The sequence below is a fragment of the Meleagris gallopavo genome, chromosome 6, assembly GCF_905368555.1.
Source record: "Meleagris gallopavo chromosome 6, MGAL_WU_HG_1.1, whole genome shotgun sequence".
NCBI classification, from domain to species: Eukaryota; Metazoa; Chordata; class Aves; order Galliformes; family Phasianidae; genus Meleagris; species Meleagris gallopavo.
In genome coordinates this window covers 11,296,266-11,311,422 of record NC_139409.1, presented here as the reverse complement: position 1 = coordinate 11,311,422, position 15,157 = coordinate 11,296,266, and the positions used below count along the sequence as shown (strand labels likewise).

The 15,157-nt window shown below is 35.8% G+C and overlaps 1 long non-coding RNA gene across 3 annotated transcripts in view; it reads left to right on the top strand.

Annotated features, from left to right (window-relative positions):
• LOC104911382 (uncharacterized) overlaps positions 1-7,817 on the top strand; it is a 45,915-nt gene extending 38,098 nt beyond the window's left edge. For all 3 annotated transcript variants that reach the window (XR_014884158.1, XR_014884159.1, XR_014884160.1), the window contains 2 exons: positions 3,871-4,036; positions 5,487-7,817. This is a non-coding gene — a long non-coding RNA (uncharacterized LOC104911382). The remainder of the gene's footprint in view (positions 1-3,870; positions 4,037-5,486) is intronic.
• The last annotated feature ends 7,340 nt before the right edge of the window (positions 7,818-15,157 follow it).

Below are 15,157 nucleotides of genomic sequence, written 5' to 3'. Positions count from 1 at the left end.
AATGTATATAAATGTGGCTTAGAGTGCATTGTAAATGATTTTACCTAGCTAGTCACATACCTTTCTCTAATGGCAGACAAATTTTCTAGTGGATGATAAAACATGAGGCTAGATTGTCATCCTGTTGGCAACCCTTGGAGGCAAATTAGGACTTAATCCTTCTGCCAGTGGAATCATTGGCAGGCAATCATATGCACAATATGCTGCTTCAAATGTAATCAGAAGAAATGTGCATTTGATCTAGCTGGATAAAACTCTTCAACTGATAATCACCTACTAACTTACGATCTTGATAACTTGCCATTTCTCTAATTTTCTCCTAAAATGTAGAAAGAAATTCTATCAAAGTAAGACTTTCCCCACTGCCTATTGAAAACAGAACAAGGTTTGCTGGTTCCAGTAGCTTTCATAACTACTATCAAAATTAGTTTTCTTTTAAAGTGGTCTCATTATAGAGTTACTATGTTTATAGAACTTATTTTTTTCCAAAATTAATAGTGACAGCCATTCACCATTTCTCAATACTGTAAGTGTGCAGAAAGCATTCATTCACTATACATTGCTTAGTTTCTCAGTTCTGCTTTTAAGCTAAACAGGAAAGATTAGCCTAGGTACTCAATGTCCAAATGAGTTGCTTGGACTAGAAATTTAACTTTCTCATGCTAATGTTAAGTAGGTTGCATTCTGTGAAGAATTATCAAGTGGAATCTTATCAATATATATACATACCTGAAGGGAGGATACAAAGATATTGGAGCCAAGCTATTTTCAGTGGTGCCTAGTGCCAGGACAAAGGGCGATGGGCATGAGCTGAAACACAGCAAACTCCAGCTGAACATAAGAAAACATTTTTTTATTGTAGTGGTGACAGAGCAGGGGAGCAAGTTGCCAAGGGAGGGCATATCTACATCTTTGGAGGCATTCAAAAGAAACCTGGACATGGTTCTGAGTAACTTGCTCTGTCTGAGCCTCCAATAAGTAACACGGTTGGACTACACAGACGTGAGAGGTCCCATCCAAGATCATTTATATCGTGATTCTGAGTTTTTGTGAAATGCAATGTATGCAATAAATTATCACCTGCTAACTATTTCTAGGTATATTTATATAAGAAAAACATAAATTATTTTAAATGTAACATGTATATGTAAATTAATAAATAGTAAATTTTTATATCAAATATCTACTTATAGCTTCCAAAATTTCACATAAAAGTGATTTTCATGTTATCAGAATTTTCAAAAATATTATATGCTATAAGCTAGTGGCATCATTTCCCCAGAATCAAGCTTTTAGAATGTCAGAGTGCCAGTGACTATCAGACAATCACTCCAAACTTTTCTGATAGACAATATTTGAAGTTAATTAACCTATCACTGCCTACAAGGTTCTATGCTACAAATTTCATGGAAACTTGCATTTGATCAGTTATTTTAAATGAGCGTGTACTTCAATGAAATAAGTATTTCAGAAGCCACAATACAGGAACTACATTAGAACTATCGCATAACTTCTTTATTATCTGAAGTAGGCAATGATATAGCTCTGTCAACTAACACGTTGTATTGAACAATTAATGGTACTGCATGTCTCTGCACAGTCTTTCCGAGTGTAGAGGTTTGTACAGAGATTTTGCCTATAGTATGCTGTACATGTGCAACTATACAGACAGCTGGAGAAGCGTCAGAGCAGGTATAAAGAGAGAGAAGTTTCTTACAAGACAAGACATTCTTTTCTGTTGAGAACTGTTTTTTGTTTTTTTTTTTCCCCCAGAAATTATTTATTGGAAAATTTAATACATCCTGAGCATGATAGTTATACCAACTTTTAGACATATCCAGTAGAGAAGGTAGTGTATGTATGTAACCTATAGTAAGTTGTGGTCTAACTTTACATTGCCACTTGCAACTGGACATATTAATAATTTTACTACTGCAACTGGGATTTCCATTATTTCTTCATCATCTTCCATGGCCCCAAAATAGCTGTGGAGAGACAAGATGTTATCAACATTTTATGAGTTCTGAGCAAGTTCTAAAACCTTTATTTCAAATTACTGCTTCATTTTCTTTTCTACAAGTTTAACTTCTAATTCTATGTTACTGTTTGTCCACCTCTTAGCTTCTTTATGTACAAGAAGAAACTAGTCAAGCAAACATATCCAGCTATATTGCTGTTTACTGTGACATGAAAATATGTCCTAGGCTGTTCTAAATGACTAAGAGGGAACTTACAGAACCAAATGTTTTCTTAAGGCAGAAGAGTAAAGGATTTCTTAAAATGTCTTTGATTTATGTGCCAAGCATTTCAGGACACTCTCTCACCTAGAGGAAAATAATCTCCAGGAAAGTAACCTTTTCAGTGGTGCCCAGTGACAGGACAAGGGGCAATGCTGGAACACAGTAAGTTCCATCTGAATATGAGAAATAATTTCTTTACTATGAGGATGATAGAGCAAGGAAAGTTGTGTAGTCTCCTTCTCTGGAAACACACCAAACCTTCCTGGATATTTTCCTGTGTAACCTACTGCAGGGAAATTGTTTTTGCAGTGAGGTGGGGCTGGATAATCTAAGAAGTCCTTTCCAACCCCTACAATTCTGCAACCCTGTGACTGTGAACCTTCAGTCAGGAAGGAACATCTTCATTTCTCATTTTTGATTTGTCTTTCTTATGATATAAACTGAAAATAACTGTGCATAAACTGAGCTTCAAGTATAAGCTTCCAATATGAGATGAAAATGAAGAGCTACAGCATGCATGGATTGTCTTGCGCACTATATTGTAATAAAATAAATGGAATAAAATATCACTACAGAGTAACGCTTAGTATCCTACAGCCTGTAGTTTACAAGTCTAGATAAGAGGGCAATAGGACAAAAATTAAATCAGAGTTGACTCAATTAAAGGTCTTAAGACTGTTTTGCACATATTAAGCTGGGAACAATTCTATGGATAGCCTAAAATAATCATCCAAATGTAAGTGTATAATTTAGAGTTCACTGAGTAGATCTTTAATGTTCACTAAATGTATCCAATTAGATCTCTACTGATGATAATGGGAACTTAGCTTGCGTGTAAACAAATTAATTTAGATGTCTTAATCAGTGAGCTTTACCAATCAGGATGACTGTATTGTAATGAAAGGACATCCAAGGTAGCTTTAAACTCTCTGGCTTGGGCAAGTCCAATCTAATTTCACAGAGTTTAGTTCAGATGTGTATCCTGACATGAGGGATGGCTATAGTACAGGCTATTTTGGAGACCTGTAGCATGTAATTTACTTTGTTTAAAAAATGTTTTACTGTTGACTTAAATGGATGTTATCTGGTAACCGGGTTTTTGCCAAGCTGTGATGCAGAACTTATACAAAAAAAGTACTTATTCCTTGGACACTAGTACTAGGGATACAGAATGAGTTAAGCTCATGAAATCTTGTCCAATTTGATGAAAGTATGACATACTGTAATGACTTTATAATACTCCTTATTTCATTTTTACTGTGTAACATTGCTTCATTTTCCTTCATGGGCACAAAACTTGACTGAGGTCATGCAATGACACCTAGCTTATTACCATAGCTGGCTTCTATTAAATTCATAGAGCATTAAAATATTCAGCATTTAAAAATTCAAAGTTATTCTTGTCTTAAATGTTCAACAGTAACATTACAGATACAACATTTTTTTGCCATCACTCTTGTTTTCAATAACCTTTTCAAATACCTTTCTAAAGAGCATTTCTTTATAATTTTATCTAGTATTAATTAAGGATGTGCTTATATTTGTATTTTAAACTATTAATAGCAGAAACAATGGAGCAATGAGTCATTGAATTTTTTCCTTTATTTTATTTTGTTTTATTTTTTTACAGTGTGAAGATATGCTTTCTGGCTTAAATCAGCACAGAAGGATATACAAACTCCCATGGCCTATTCACATTACCTCTAACCTCAGATGATGCCAATGACAATTACAATTCTTAATTAACTACCTGTATGATTGATGAGCTAAGAGGTACTTCTGATTCTGAGGCTCAGGTATGCTACACACTGACACAAAAAGTGACAATTGCTTTGAAGACTATGCAGTAAACATACAAAACAGATAGGCTGGGAGGCAGAACACATGTACCAAAAGATTAAAGTTGTGAGTCACCATGAATGGATATAGATGTCAGAAAGGTACAGATATTGCCTAATAGATGTCATCAATGGAGTAATGAAGTCTGAAATAGGATTCTTGATTTTTTTTTTAGAGCACTTAGACTTCCAGCAGGTTATCAGCAAAGCCAAGACTAGATTTTAGGAATAAACTCACCTCATCTTCCTTAAACATATGTAGCATTGACAGCTATTGCTGAAGCTCCCTTTATATTCATTGTTGAGAGGTAGGGTTTTTTTAGGATTCAATCCAACTGATGTATTAAAAACGTCTATTTTAAAGTGAGAAGAATTCTATCTTAGACTTCTGAGCCTATAGTAACTATGTTTCTACTGATTATACATGGAGACTAGAATGACTCACATAAAGAACAGACTTTCACATTTAGTGGGATGAATTCTCCATAAATCCTTTGAGTGAAGGAGTAATGTTCTTCTCTCTGAACCGTGAAACCATCCTGAATAAGATAGTAAAGTATATCCAAGTAACTGCTGAGCATTTTTTAATAAGTACAAACAAATGTTTCCCTTTCATTTAAATATTGAAATTCTGGAGATACCTGGCTCAGGTGGCTATTTTGTACACTCATAATCAGTACTGCTCTGAATTCTATTCCCTACTATTCAGATGTACAGGATTTCAGAGGATTTCACACAAATATATTATTTATGATTTTATATGCATACAAACTGCACCAATAAACCATTGTCTAGCGAAGGAGGTCCCAAAAGGTTAGATATTTGCACAGTTTCAGTTACTGACTTAAAAAAATCCCTTCAACCAGAAAAGAGTTGCAAGAATTCTAACCTGTAACTTGTATTCTCATTTTATTTAACAACCCTGCACACAATCCATCTAGGTCAGTTTAAATGAATGCCTTATTGCTACTTAGATGATTATGGGTTGCAATTCATTTAACATGCCCAATGATTCATGTTTAATTTATTGAATTTAATGCAGTATCTGAGTAACTTACGCATGTGTAGTACTTTAAATGCATGCACAATGGCACATAGATCCCTATGCAGGGTTTTGCTGAAGTAATCAGCTTATTGATGTGTTATAGTTTGAGATATCATGTTACTTTTTATGTCAATATTTAATTTAATTCTGTTTGCAGTAATGAGTCTGTCACTATAGTGATGTGTAGGTAGGTATGTCTGTCTACCACTCAGAAGTTCGCCAGTTTTTATGCAAATAATGGTTCAAGATGTGTCTAGTTTTATGATTTGTTACCTGAACATTTCATGAGCCACTAACTTGCATTTGCATCTTTTTTTTGTATTGCTATTTTGAAACTAATTAATGAATGCTTTTTGTTTACAGCAAGAGGTTTGAATCTTCCTTCAGTACCAGACAAGTCAAAGGACATTTACAAGTGAAACTCAATTTCTTCTGTGGAAATGATTTTCCTGTATGATAAAGCTATGTAGGATATACCTGTATGCTTCCTTGAATCTTCTGCACTGCAGCTTTTCATTAATAGGAGGAAAATGGAGACTGCCTCAGAGAAATCTGAGCTTTTTCAAAATCCAGAAGTTAAGACCATTATTTTTGGTAGACCTATATTTTTATGCTGCTTATTAGCCTATTCTGTTCCTGATGAAAGACTGTACTTACAGTTCTCATTGTGATACTGAGTCCTTACAAGACAGGAGGATAAAAAAATCATGTTTAAATTATCTAGCAAAAATGCTCTTGTCTTGATGGAATCCACATTACCTGCAATGTTTTTTTTTACCTTAACCATACTCCTTTCTTATCTCTAAAGCACAGTAAACAGGTTTGTGCTTGAGATTTGTGATACCAATAAAGAGGAATTCTATTTGGCATTCTTATCACCAAGTTTGAGGTTTTTCTCTTTCCTCCCTCTGCATAAATGGACAAACTATACTTTTCTTATTCCCACAGTCTTGTGATAAAATGTTATATGCTTTTTCTTCTGTTTTGACAAGTCCTCCTACCAGGATAACTGACAAGGAAGACCTTGCTGTAATCGACTTCTAACTTTAGTTGACATAACACACAAAAAGAGTTCAGAAGTAGTTATATGTAAGATTTTGTATATTCTACCTGTTAAATATTTGCATTCTAAGCAATGAAATGTAGTTCCATATAAGTTTTTATTTCCAAATAGTTGTTAAGTAAACATCAATGTGCACTGTAGTGACACACTAGTTCTAACTTCATGCTAACAAGCCGCAGGTACTCAAGGAGCAATTGTGGTTCCATACTCACATTTAGACAACTTAATGAAATTATATACTGTAGTAGGTCAGAAGATGTAATGTGCAAAGAAATATGGTTGACTGTCAGTATATCAAAGATAATTGGTAAAGGCATCTGCCAAAGAGATCCTAGATTAGAGTTTCTTCTTTGAACAAACAAACAAGCAAACAAGCAAACAAACAATCAAAAAATACATTTAGAACAAATACCAGCCCCAGAAACATTTATAGCTTATAAAGTAAGCGATTAGCTTTATAAGAGAAGATTTTGCTGGCATAGCAAATTTTTGATTTAAGTTTTATTTTCAGGATCCTTTTAACATTTGTCTAGCAGAGATAAACATAGTGTAGTTCTGCCATTGGAGTTATGATTTATACCAGCTGATACATCAACCTTTGTCTTGGATTTATTTCCATTGATTTCATTCCATCTGTTATTTAGAAACATTTCAATTATTTTACACGCTCATCTATCTAAAATTAAGCTGAAGTTACATAAACCCACAACCAAATGCCTACATATAAGATCAGCTTGAAGTTATTTCTTTGTCTTTAGCTGTAACAATTCTCCGAAAAACAAATGGGTTCTCTTATGGAAAACTGATGAGAGATTAAAAAACAAAATGCCTGTTGCTGTTGATTTCTCTGGAAGTACTGCCTCCTATTTTATTATATTGGCCCACAAAGTTAATGGCAGATGTTGGTGGTATGACAGTCAAGATTGAATCTTCCCAATAGTATTCTGTTACATTTTGTTGCCATGCAACAGATGGCAGCAGAGGAACCATGACAGAATTATGTCTGACGTGCAAGTGCATATGAAGCAAAGGTGTGAAACTGAATTTCTCCATGTGGAAAAAATGGCACCCATTCACATTCATTGTTTACTGAAGGTTTATGAAGACCAATCAGTGGATATTAGTGCAGTGAGGTGGTGGGTGATGTGTTTCAGAAGTGTTGATAGTGATGTGAAAGATGTTATGTTATAGATGGCTATGAGAGTTCTACATGCACAGCATGCAGGCTCTTGTTCATCACTGGTGAAAATGCATAGCTATGGGTGATGACTACGTTGAAAAATAGTGTTTTCTAACTGAGAATTTGCTTCATCAAATAGTGCTCTTTGTATCTGTTGTAGTTTCCATGGAAATAAATAGGAGGCATTACTTTTGGTGTGACTTATGGATATAATGCAGTTAAAAACCAATAAGATAATGGCAAAATTCAGTGTCATGGATGCTTTCTTGGATTTTTGATAAAAAAATTGATAAAAAAATCTGAAACGTCGTTTTGATACTTTTCAATTTCTCTCAAACAAGATAGGGTATGAGTTTAAGATGGAGCTTTCTTCAATAAATTGATTTTTTAAAATTATTTTCAGTCAAGTTCTTTCTTTTGCAAAGGACGTTTAACTGAGTTTTCTGTATTCTGGCTTCTGTAGATTTTGGTGTTCCACGTATTTAGGCAAATACTTAATAAAGACAATGAGCTATATGCTACAGTGATTGTGAGAGCAAAACTCTCTCTAATATTTTCCATGCATTAAGGACTATGAAATTGAGCTGATCAGTACTAACCATAACGAATTTGCATCTACTATATGTAGGCTGTCATTCAAAGATCTCAAAATTATTTTAGATGTGAAGAATCCTATGTAAAATCTGAATTGTCTCCTTTTCAGTTACAATGATCAGACTTCTTCTTGGCCCTAATCAAAGTTTGGATAGTCCTAGATTATGAATATTTTTCCTCCAAGACTGAGAAATAGAATGGTTTTGTAATGAATTTAGTAATGACTTGCATCCAAATGGTTCACCAACAAGCAAGTAAGGGCTAGAGACCACAACGTATCCAGCAATTAGAGTGGTACATTGCTATCTGACCATCTGAATGAAATTATTTGTTATTCTGTCAATTTCCACTAGTATTTAGGACAAGTTCCTTAACTAGCTGGTATTCTATGTTACGCTTGCAAAATGAAGACAATAGTTCTATTAGGTTCTGGGAATAAATGCATTACAAATTTTGTATATCTCAACTCTTATGGTAATAGAAGTGATACACTTTCCATAAAGAATCAATTTCCTTGTTTTGAAATATGATTTATGATGAATCCATGACTGAACCTGATCTTTAGAAATATCTTTGAAACATATTGTACCATTTCTTTCTGCCAGCTGTTGTGAGAGTTCGGGTTAGTTGCATTCTGCCTGAATTGCTGCTAATGGAGAGTTTGTAGTCCTAAATGTGTCTTTACTGGCAACAAAGCTTCCACTCTGAGTTTCTTGGCAGTAGGCTGCTGATTTGAGAAATTATGTATTTCTATTTGTGGAAGAGATGGTCTCTAATTTCCATTCCTGATAATGTCAATATATATGTATAACATATGTTGATGTTAAATTGCTCAACAAATCTTTGCAAATCCTGTGCATATGCACAAATCCTGTGAGTAGTCACTTTTACTTCATGCTACACAGCTTTTCTGCCTTCTTTTAGTTCTATACAATAGCTTAACTCCCTGTCCACCTCTGTGTGCTGGAGTTGTGTGATCAGAACAACAGTAGATGCAATCAAAGTCACAATTAGACTGTGATTCACGTTATGTAAAAGATTCATCATGCCAATTGATGTGAAATGACATGTGATCTCTAGGCACTGATTGCACAAGGCTTTAATCTCTCCACATGCTGAGTATTGTACTTTCAGTGGTTCAGCAAAGCTTGGTTGTAATCATTTTTCAACTATTGCTTTTCCATGATTTCATTATGAAGAGTATAACAATTAGGTCTTTGTCTACTACTTTTAAATATCAGAGAGCACTGATTACACAGTTAGCATCCTGAGTGTAGTTGACCTTTTGGGTAGAAATGATATAAGACTGGTGTTTTTTACTATTTGAGGGTTAGGTGGCAGGTAGCTTTTTTTTTTATTTTATTTTATCTAGCATCCCTTTTCACTTTGTGGCTCATGGGGTCAGTCACTCAGAAACTTTTCAAAGATAAGTAAATAGCAATTTTTTTAAGAGCTAAATCCAAAAAGTAGACATTTTTGTAATTTTTAAGATGAAAGACATCTTAGATGAGAAGATTCTTCTAAATGTCAATTTTCAGGAAAAAGTAAATCCTAAACATAGCCTACATTTTCCTCTAAAATATTATAGCTACCAAAAATTAGACTTTACATTGATATCTCTGTAAGACTTCAGGTGTTACACTTCTCTCTGGTCTGGGCAGTGAGGTGCCACTTTATGAGTGTATATGATAAGCGAGATGTGGGGGAAAAGTTAAAAATTATGTGTAATAGTTACCAATTGGAAATTGCGCAGTAACTGAACAAGCAGGAGTTTTCCAGACTTGAATCTTAAGTAGAAGTGTTCTTTCCTTTGACGCCTGTGAATAACAAAGAATACGTAGATGTTAATGTGCCTAACTAAACTCTGTTTCAAAGAACTGAGTATGACTGAGTGGCACTCATTTTTTATTTCTGAAGAATATGAATAATATGGCCATCCATAAGCGCATTAAGTCATGGAATAACTATATAATGATTTCTAAGTTTCCCAGGGGAAGCACTTGGTATGATCAAATGTACAAGTCTGCTCAGTATAAATCGCTGTGGGGGAAGGAAAGGAGGTTCAGCCTGCTAACTGGTTCCAGTAGCCATGGTGTCCTTCTGACTTATCTGCAATGCTATCTTCCCCCAGATCCTTCTACCTTAAGCCTTTTATATACCATTTTTTGACTTCGAGGTGGAGCTTAAGTGACTCTAGTCAAACATACTTTTGTTTTGAAATGTCTATTCAGAGAATATTTTTGTCAGAAAGGTGGAAACTGCTTTCTTAGGACTATCTCTGGAAACAAAACAGTTTGGCAGTTCCAAAAATATCACCAAGTCCCCATCCCTGCACAGTGACAGGGTTTGGCCATAGGACTTCCACTCTGCTCTACATTCCATGTTGTTTATTTTTTACAGTTAGCATATCAGGCTTTCCTGGTATTTGCTAACAATCTAAAGTTTTCAGGTCTTATATTGCTTAGGAACTATCATGGAATGGATTATCCAACACATTCCACCCTGGAGGTTTACCGTCTCTCAAGGGGTGGACATTTCACTAAGCCACCTTTGGTAAATGTTCCTCATAATCCACCTGAAGACTATTGTCACTCAACCTTCACAATATTTAGAAGGAATTGGGGAGGTCATATACAGTCTTGTTATTAAGATTAGACCTCAAGGAACTTTCAGAGTGCTTGCTATTTATGGGTTAAGATGACTGACTCGTAGTATTTGGTGTGACTGTGTTACCAGTCCTGATTAGGGCTTTGGGTGTAATGGCCAGGCCAAAGGAAGAGACTGGGAGCAAGGGGGAGAATACCAGTACAATGTTAATGGTACAAGCACCTGCTCAGCTTAAGCATTAGATACCACTATTGAAGTCTATGAAACTAATCTGTAACTACTATTATTATAATTACTACAGAGAAGATTAGATGATCAGAATGTTAGAATGAATAATTTCATAGAGGTTCACTTGTATCTAGAGAGTGATTTTATAAAAAGTAGTATTTGCCTACTGCTTGGATTACTTGACATTGTGCAATGCTGTGCAAAAAATCTGTAGTATGTTTCCTCTTGTGATCTTACAGTACAGCTTCAGTGCTTCCAGCCTCGCATATTTCCATTTTCAATTCCAGTCTTGAGTAAGGGAGAAAAGAGGATAACTACTGACATAGACATTGGATAAATCACTCAATCTATTTAACATACATACATATTTTACTGGTAAAATTAATGGTCAAAATCTACCCCAAAGGCCATTTCCAAGATTTCAGCTGGCCATTCAATTTGATAGATGTAATATTTTTTCTAAATGAGCTTAACGTTCATTATAATAGAAACATATGTTGGTGTAACAGTGTTGAGGCCCATGTGTCAACCCTGTTTTGTTGCTAGTGATTGTACTGTGGAAACCTGACTATGCTCAGTCTGCTTCCAGACAGGACTGCAGATGTTGACTTTTACTCTTCTATTACTGAGTGATAGACACATTCCGTTATCCCTGAGACTAACAGGAATCTTATTCACCTGTAATTTATTTTTTAATCAAAACAAATCTAAAGATGGAAAATGAGGTTAGAAGACCATGTTTTGTGTATGAACATATATTATTTCTTTCCTATGTATATCTATTCATGATTTGCCTGTCTTTTCTGTTGATTGCAGCCATCTGTTGCACCATCCCTTTGCAAGGCTCTATCTTTAGATACATAAATGATAGAGAGAAACTTATCTTGGCTTTGAATGAAACAACTTTTGTTTTGTTTTGTTTTGTTTTTATTACATAAGTCAACAAATTTGTACAAGATAGTTGAGCACAAAGTAGGTACCTCTGATGATAGTCTGTTGCCAACTTTGGTCACAATCCCATAGTTTTCAAGTGACAATTTAGCTTAGAAATCTACAAAATAAAATGCATAGCAGTTTTCCCTGCAGCAGAAAGTGACAGTATTCTCAAAGGTGCAACAATCTGACAGTTTGCTGGCCTTGTAATACTTCACGGATGATGTATTAATTTACCCCAGTTATAGTTGGTGGTTTTTTTTGGACCCAATAGCTGAATAATCGGGAAGTACAGTGCACATATAGAGAAGAATTAGACTGATTGCCAGATGGGAAAGCATAAAGTGGGGCTGGAGTATTGTTACACATTTCCCAAGAATAAATTTTTATTCTTAAAAAAAGAAAAAAAAATCAAAACCCACACAAAACAGCTATTGTGATCTGATCAGTTCCCCAGAATAAGAACTTTTTTTTTCTCTTTTTTTTCCTTCTTCACTAGACAGATGCATTAACAAACAGTAGGAGAGCTGGCTCATCTCCACTGATAATAGCATGCAGAATAATTTTGTCACGTGACTCACTTTCTTCTTTGACACTAAAAGACTTTTGAAAAATGAGTGGCATTAATTTAAATAGATTTCCCATAAACAGGATTTACCAAAAAACATAAAATCCTTACTTTAATCTCATCTTTAAAAAGTATAGGAAAGAAAAAGCCTCATATAATTTAAAAATGTTACTGAAAAAAGTAAATATTCTCTTGATGAGTAAATAGAACTCATCTTGTGGAATATATTTGCAGTAAAGGATTGTTACCACTGTGTACTTCACTGCTTTCTTAGTCAAGGAAAAATAATGCTTCTTACTACCTCTTGCTGTTTTTGAGCTAGACCCTCATCTAACCTTGAACAGGGTCATGGCATGGAATGAATTGATAAGACATACTTCATTTAGGATTAAATAGCAACAAGACTGACAGAGCCTAGAGGGGCTTTCAGTCCTAATGGAGAGTTTATCAGCACTCTTATGGAGAAAAAACAATATGAGTTGGATTAGTCACTTCCTATGTGTCGGTCACACAAGACAGATGCACCCAGAAGGCTAATCTAATCTGCTCTCCCAACACTTTAAAGAACATCAAAGGTGCTAAATTGTGAAATAGAGATGTATTAGTTGGTTGTTACTGCAATATGTGTTGCTCCACCTTTTGAGCTCCCATCTTTTGTTGTTCTTAATCTGTGTATTCTCTCCTATGGCTCAATGAATTCTAATATCTTTGCCTGGGAAATTGCACTCTGTTTCTCTTCTGTAGCCTAAAATAATTAATGGACCATAGTTACCTGTCTAGTGATTCTACAGGAATCTTCATACTATAGAGCAACCCACCTGTGATCTCTCTTTCCTGACTTGCATTGCCTTGAATATCTTTTAACTGAAAATGATATGCCTTTCCAAATATTTGTACTCACAGGTTTCAGTGAGTTAGTTCTGCTGAGGTCTTTACAAGCCCTTCCGCAGATAATGTATGTCCTTCATTTAATTTTCCAGGCATGTACCTTCTATAGTGATGAACTCATAACCAAGATTAAATGACTTGAGCTCAACTGAATGAATTAACAGTTGTACCTTTTCTAGAAACTCCAAGGCTCCCTGGATTTCTGCATACTTGGTTTTCACTAATTCAAATATAGCTGTTCATTTTAATGCAGTTTTGCTGACCAGTGCTGAAAGAACTTAATCACTCACCTACTTCTTTATTTTCTATCACAATATTTCTTTCACAGAACTGTATTTAATAGCATAAAATAAATCTTCAGTACATTTCCCCTTTTCTACTGACCTTCAAATGGATTAGGTGAGACTGTAGGATTGATCTCTGCTCTCTTAGATCTTGCACTGTAAACTGTTCAACAGTGACGTGGTGGTGAATATATGCTGATGGACATTTCTCTGTTAGGGTGAATTTAAGAATGTATTTCAGCTGATCTAACATCTCATTCCTAGAGTATGACTACTGTCTTCCACATTGCTCTTAGGTACAGCCTTCTTTTTCTGTCCTGGCACCAATCCTGATGCTTGTTAGGTGTCTTGCTCCAATTTATAGGGGGGATAAGAGGTTCTTTGATATCTGTATACCTGGTTTGAGATTAAGAAATAATGGTTCAAATGTTGGTCTGACCAGTTTACTATAAATCCTAATCAGGGAGATGGGGAAAGGAAGGATGGTGACTATTATGAATTGGGGTGATGGGGAAGGGAAGCCAGGCAATAGAAAAGATAGGCAAGAAGCAAGAATTGCGTAAATCGGGGATAATCACCACCAGGATCCAGCAGCGGTCCCATTGCACGCTGTTCTGATGGCCTGAGAGAAAAGCACAGGGGGAGAGCAGCAGCAGCGTGCCTGGCTTTGGGCAGCAAGCAGGTAGCAGGAAGAAGCTGCAGGATAAGTCCTGGAGGAAGCAGCGGGACTCAGGTAACAGGTCCAGGAGAGTCCGTCAGCATGCAGGCATTCTGTAGTGAGGGATCTGATGGCAGACATCTTTGTTCTTCAGCATGCAGGCATCACATTGTGAGGAATGTGTTGTCAGAAACCTTTTTGGGGAGAGCAACAGCAGCATGGCCGGTCTTAGGCAGCAAGAAGGTGCAGTGACAGAGTAGGTCCAGGAGGGAGAGGGGCAGGAAGTGAGGCTTCTCATGTCAGAAATACCCCTTCTTCATGGAGAATCTGTTGCCAGAAAGCCTAAACCTCAGGGCTGTAGGTTTCTTTTTTATCCTTCTTCTTCTGCCATCGTGGCATTCCTGGGCACTTGGGTAAAAGTCATGTGCAGCACCTTCTGAGATGGCCACCTTCCTCAAGATAAGCCCACACAAAAGACTGCTTCCTGGCCATTAATCTGTGACTTACCTCTCTCTCATTGCCGCTGGCCTTGTCCATCTGTGTCCCTCAGACAAAGAATTTCTCAACCCTTGCCCAGGACTTGTCCATCAGTATTCTCCAGACAAAGTATTTCTCAACCCTGGTCAAGGACTTGTTTGGATTTGTTCTTCAGCAAGCTTTGAGGCAATGGCATAAAAGAATAATCTCTTACATTAGATTCCTGAAAGAACTGGCTCTGCTCACTAAGCCAGATAAAAACAGTAAATTATATCTTAAAAGTAATTATTTTAGTGTATCTACTATTGAGCCAAACTATGCAACAGTAGTGAGCTTTTAAGTCGTTTCTGCCATCTTACGAACATCTTTAGAAAATCTTGATGGAGACTTTCTTCATTATTTCTCAGGTAAGAGAAGGAGGGACATCCTGACCAATAATACATAGATAGGGCCACAACACCAAAACTGTTATCTTCGGTTTATTTGAAATCTTACCTTGAAAACTGACAACTAATTGCATGAAAGTTATTCTTTCATTTAAAATGATTGCCCAC